Source organism: Poromitra crassiceps (genome assembly GCF_964638095.1).
Source record: "Poromitra crassiceps genome assembly, chromosome: 4".
NCBI lineage: Eukaryota > Metazoa > Chordata > Actinopteri > Beryciformes > Melamphaidae > Poromitra > Poromitra crassiceps.
The window spans coordinates 50,761,672-50,766,671 of record NC_139626.1 but is presented as its reverse complement, the minus strand read 5'-3'; the positions used below and the strand labels follow the sequence as shown (position 1 = coordinate 50,766,671).

The 5,000-nt window shown below is 49.2% G+C and overlaps 1 protein-coding gene across 1 annotated transcript in view; it reads left to right on the top strand.

Annotated features, from left to right (window-relative positions):
• mfng (MFNG O-fucosylpeptide 3-beta-N-acetylglucosaminyltransferase) overlaps positions 1 to 5,000 on the top strand; it is a 32,706-nt gene that overhangs the window by 7,120 nt on the left and 20,586 nt on the right. The window lies entirely within an intron of this gene.

Sequence of the window (5,000 nt, the reverse complement as noted above, 5' to 3'; positions counted from 1 at the left end):
AGGCCTGTGACTGGTCAGGTTGTAATGTGGTAAACAAGGCCTGTGACTGGTCAAGTTGTCATGTGGTTAACGAGGCCTGTGACTGGTCAGGTTGTCATGTGGTAAACGAGGCCTGTGACTGGTCAAGTTGTCATGTGGTAAACGAGGCCTGTGACTGGTGAAGTTGTCATGTGGTAAACGAGGCCTCTGATTGGTCAGGTTGTCATGTGGTAAACAAGGCCTCTGACTGGTCAGGTTGTCATGTGGTAAACGAGGCCTGTGATTGGTCAGGTTGTCATGTGGTAAACGAGGCCTCTGATTGGTCAGGTTGTCATGTGGTAAACAAGGCCTGTGACTGGTCAAGTTGTCATGTGGTAAACGAGGCCTCTGATTGGTCAGGTTGTCATGTGGTATACAAGGCCTGTGACTGGTCAGGTTGTCATGTGGTAAACAAGGCCTCTGATTGGTCAGGTTGTCATGTGGTAAACGAGGCCTCTGATTGGTCAGGTTGTCATGTGGTAAAGAGGCTTGTGACTGGTCAGGTTGTCATGTGGTAAACGAGGCCTCTGATTGGTCAGGTTGTCATGTGGTAAACGAGGCCTCTGACTGGTCAGGTTGTCATGTGGTAAAGAGGCTTGTGACTGGTCAGGTTGTCATGTGGTAAAGAGGCTTGTGACTGGTCAGGTTGTCATGTGGTAAAGAGGCTTGTGACTGGTCAGGTTGTCATGTGGTAAACGAGGCCTCTGATTGGTCAGGTTGTCATGTGGTAAACGAGGCCTCTGACTGGTCAGGTTATCATGTGGTAAAGAGGCTTGTGACTGGTCAAGTTGTCATGTGGTAAACGAGGCATCTGACTGGTCAGGTTGTCATGTGGTAAACAAGGCCTGTGACTGGTCAGGTTGTCATGTGGTAAACGAGGCCTCTGATTGGTCAGGTTGTCATGTGGTAAAGAGGCTTGTGACTGGTCAAGTTGTCATGTGGTAAACGAGGCATCTGACTGGTCAGGTTGTCATGTGGTAAACAAGGCCTGTGACTGGTCAGGTTGTCATGTGGTAAACGAGGCCTCTGATTGGTCAGGTTGTCATGTGGTAAACGAGGCCTCTGACTGGTCAGGTTGTCATGTGGTCAACGAGGCCTGTGACTGTCAGGTTGTCATGTGGTAAACGAGGCCTCTGATTGGTCAGGTTGTCATGTTGTAAATGAGGCCTGTGACTGGTCAGGTTGTCATGTGGTAAACGAGGCCTGTGACTGGTCAAGTTGTCATGTGGTAAACGAGGCCTGTGACTGGTCAGGTTGTCATGTTGTAAACGAGGCCTGTGACTGGTCAGGTTGTCATGTGGTAAACAAGGCCTCTGATTGGTCAGGTTGTCATGTTGTAAATGAGGCCTGTGACTGGTCAGGTTGTCATGTTGTAAACGAGGCCTCTGACTGGTCAGGTTGTCATGTTGTAAACGAGGCCTGTGACTGGTCAGGTTGTCATGTAGTAAACGAGGCCTCTGATTGGTCAGGTTGTCATGTGGTAAACGAGGCCTCTGACTGGTCAGGTTGTCATGTGGTAAAGAGGCCTGTGATTGGTCAGGTTGTCATGTGGTAAACGAGGCCTGTGATTGGTCAGGTTGTCATGTGGTAAACGAGGCCTGTGACTGGTCAGGTTGTCATGTGGTAAACGAGGCCTGTGACTGGTCAAGTTGTCATGTGGTAAACGAGGCCTGTGATTGGTCAGGTTGTCATGTGGTAAACGAGGCCTCTGATTGGTCAGGTTGTCATGTGGTAAACGAGGCATCTGACTGGTCAGGTTGTCATGTGGTAAACGAGGCCTGTGACTGGTCAGGTTGTCATGTGGTAAACGAGGCCTGTGACGGGTCAGGTTGTCATGTGGTAAACGAGGCCTGTGACTGGTCAGGTTGTCATGTGGTAAACGAGGCCTGTGATTGGTCAGGTTGTCATGTGGTAAACGAGGCCTGTGATTGGTCAGGTTGTCATGTGGTAAACGAGGCCTGTGATTGGTCAGGTTGTCATGTGGTAAACGAGGCCTGTGACTGGTCAGGTTGTCATGTGGTAAACGAGGCCTGTGACTGGTCAGGTTGTCATGTGGTAAACGAGACCTCTGATTGGTCAGGTTGTCATGTGGTAAACGAGGCCTGTGACTGGTCAGGTTGTCATGTGGTAAACGAGGCCTGTGACTGGTCAGGTTGTCATGTGGTAAACGAGGCCTCTGATTGGTCAGGTTGTCATGTGGTAAACGAGGCCTCTGATTGGTCAGGTTGTCATGTGGTAAACGAGGCCTGTGACTGGTCAGGTTGTCATGTGGTAAACGAGGCCTGTGACTGGTCAGGTTGTCATGTGGTAAACGAGGCCTGTGACTGGTCAGGTTGTCATGTGGTAAACGAGACCTCTGATTGGTCAGGTTGTCATGTGGTAAACGAGGCCTGTGACTGGTCAGGTTGTCATGTGGTAAACGAGGCATCTGACTGGTCAGGTTGTCATGTGGTAAACGAGGCCTCTGATTGGTCAGGTTGTCATGTGGATGTCCAGTGTCATTTCTATAAATGGCTGGCTGGTAACTCGCTGACAGGCGGGTGGATTTTGGGACTTACCATCAGCTGTGGCCAATTAAAAAAGGTAGTTTCCTTTTCATCTCTTTTGGCAGCAGCCCCAGACATCCAGGACTGTTTTAATAAGGAACCATATTGTATTGTAATCTCCTGGAAACCATTCATTCTGCCCTGGCTGTTGATATTTGGTGTTACTGCCTTCCTGGCCGGCCATATTGTCTTGTGAAATGCTGATAGACAATAGAGCTCAACAGTCATGTGACATTTCTTGCCCCGGAAGTGAGTTTCCCATTCATTTTCTCTATATTCGAAAAATCTTTATATAACAAGTTTTAAGGCTGGAACCAAGCCGACCTGTGACCTATTGAATCGTGAGTGACCATAAAACATTTCACTTGGAGCAAAAACAAAAAATACAGATGTGGGGGGAAACATCGTAAATTCATCTCACCACTTAAAATGATTTCCTAATATAGCGACTTAATGGAGAAATATGTCTGATAAGATACCTGGGTATGCAGTGTGCACCTATTTAATAATGTATGCAAACAAAATCAATCTAATTTCTTTCGTTTTTCACACTTTTTCACATCAAAAGTTATTTTTTTAAGATTTCATTGATAACAGTAATGTACAGTTTGCTGAGGTCACCTAGTACTATCAAATTTCTACCCCATTTCAACCAATCATATCACGACATGCAGCTGTCAATCAAATCTTCATTTCAGGATAATTTTCTCTTCCAAATGAAGTCGAAAATGGTGCCTAGTGCCTGTCATCTGGCAGAATTCCTATCCCATAAACTAACTACTAACTTGGCCAATTGTTAGAAACATGAACAAAAAACAAAAACTATAATCTCTAATGCAAAGAAATGTAACTGGCTCGTTAAAACGCGCATTCCAGGGATATCGTATAGTAGCGATAATGGCGTGCGCATCCGAGAGCTTGGTTGTCAGGGGTCGCACTTTGGAGATTCCAGGCCGACGTGCTGCACTCTACGCTCGGCAACATGAAGGCAGCTGGCTGCCTGCGGCTCGCTGAGCTCCACTCAGCCACTAACCTCCCGTCAAAAGGCTCTTCCCGAGGGGAGCGCCACAACACACTGAATCCCACTCCATTTGGAGGCGGAACACGCCAGGATTGGCCAAAGCCCAATCCAGTCCCCAGAATTGTCAAATAAAATCATCGACATGATAATATGACCCGCCTCTCAACCTGTCATCTTAGACAAACTATGTTTTCAGTCTGAAACGGACTCATTATGCACGTGACGAACAGGTTCAGTTCGACTTTAAGCGCACTGTTTTAATGTTTTACAACCAGTTCATCCATCAACACTTAGTTCCCTCTGTTTCTGTCTCTCTCTCTCCCTCCTCCCTCTCTCCCTGCCGCCCTCTCTCTCTCTGCCCCCTCTCCCTCCCTCCTCCTGCCCCCTCTCTCTCTCCCTTCCTCTCTCTCTGCCCCCACTCTTTTCCTCTCCTTCCCTCCCTCTCTCTCTGCCCCTCTCTCTCTGTCACCTCTCTCTCCCTCCCCTTCTCTCTGCCCGCACTCTCTCCCTCTCTCTCTCTCCCTCCCTCTCTCTCTGCCCCTCTCCCTCGCCCCTCTCTCTGCCCCCTCTCTCTCTCTGTCCCTCTCTTTCTGCTCCCTCTCTCTCTCTGCCCCCACTCTCTCCCTCCCCCCCTTTCTCTGTGCCCTCTCTCTCTCCCTCCTCCCTCTCTCCATCTTCACTCTGATCTCTTCCCCCTCTCTCTCTCTGGCTCTGCCCCCGGGCTCTCTCTCTCTCTCTCTCTCTCTCTCTCTCCCCCCCCCTCTCTCTCTGTACCTAGTAGCATCAAGCAGGCTCTAAATCTTCACCCTGGTCATTTTAATAACCTCTACCCCTCCCTCCCTCCCTCATCTTCCCATGGGCCCGTTTACCTTTCCTCCGTCTCATCCCTCCTTCAGAGGAGGAGTTACAGTAATGAGATACCTGGAGCCACACCACCACCTCCACCCAGGCAGCCCTCTGAAGCCCCGTCATGATCAGTTTGCTCTCTGCTCGTCATAACTCAGCCAAACTACCTGCATAATGGCTCTGCATGGGGCTACAGAACCAGAATGGCGCACAGTGGACTGACAGTGGCTCGTAAAACAAACTGAAAGGACGACAGGGAGGAGGTGAAACAACCTCCTCTTGTTTTTCACACTGCTAACACCACTGACTCGGTGTGTCTGAGTGAGTGAGTGAGTGAGTGAGTGAGGAGTGAGTGAGTGAGGGAGTGTGAGTGATGAGGAGTGAGTGAGTGAAGAGTGAGTGAGTGAGTGAGTGAGTGAGTGAAGAGTGAGTGAGTGAAGAGTGAGTGAGTGAGGAGTGAGTGAGTGAGGAGTGAGTGAAGAGTGAGTGAGTGAGTGAGTGAGTGAAGAGTGAGTGAGTGAGTGAGTGAGTGAGGAGTGAGTGAGTGAGTGAGTGAGTGAGTGATCGAG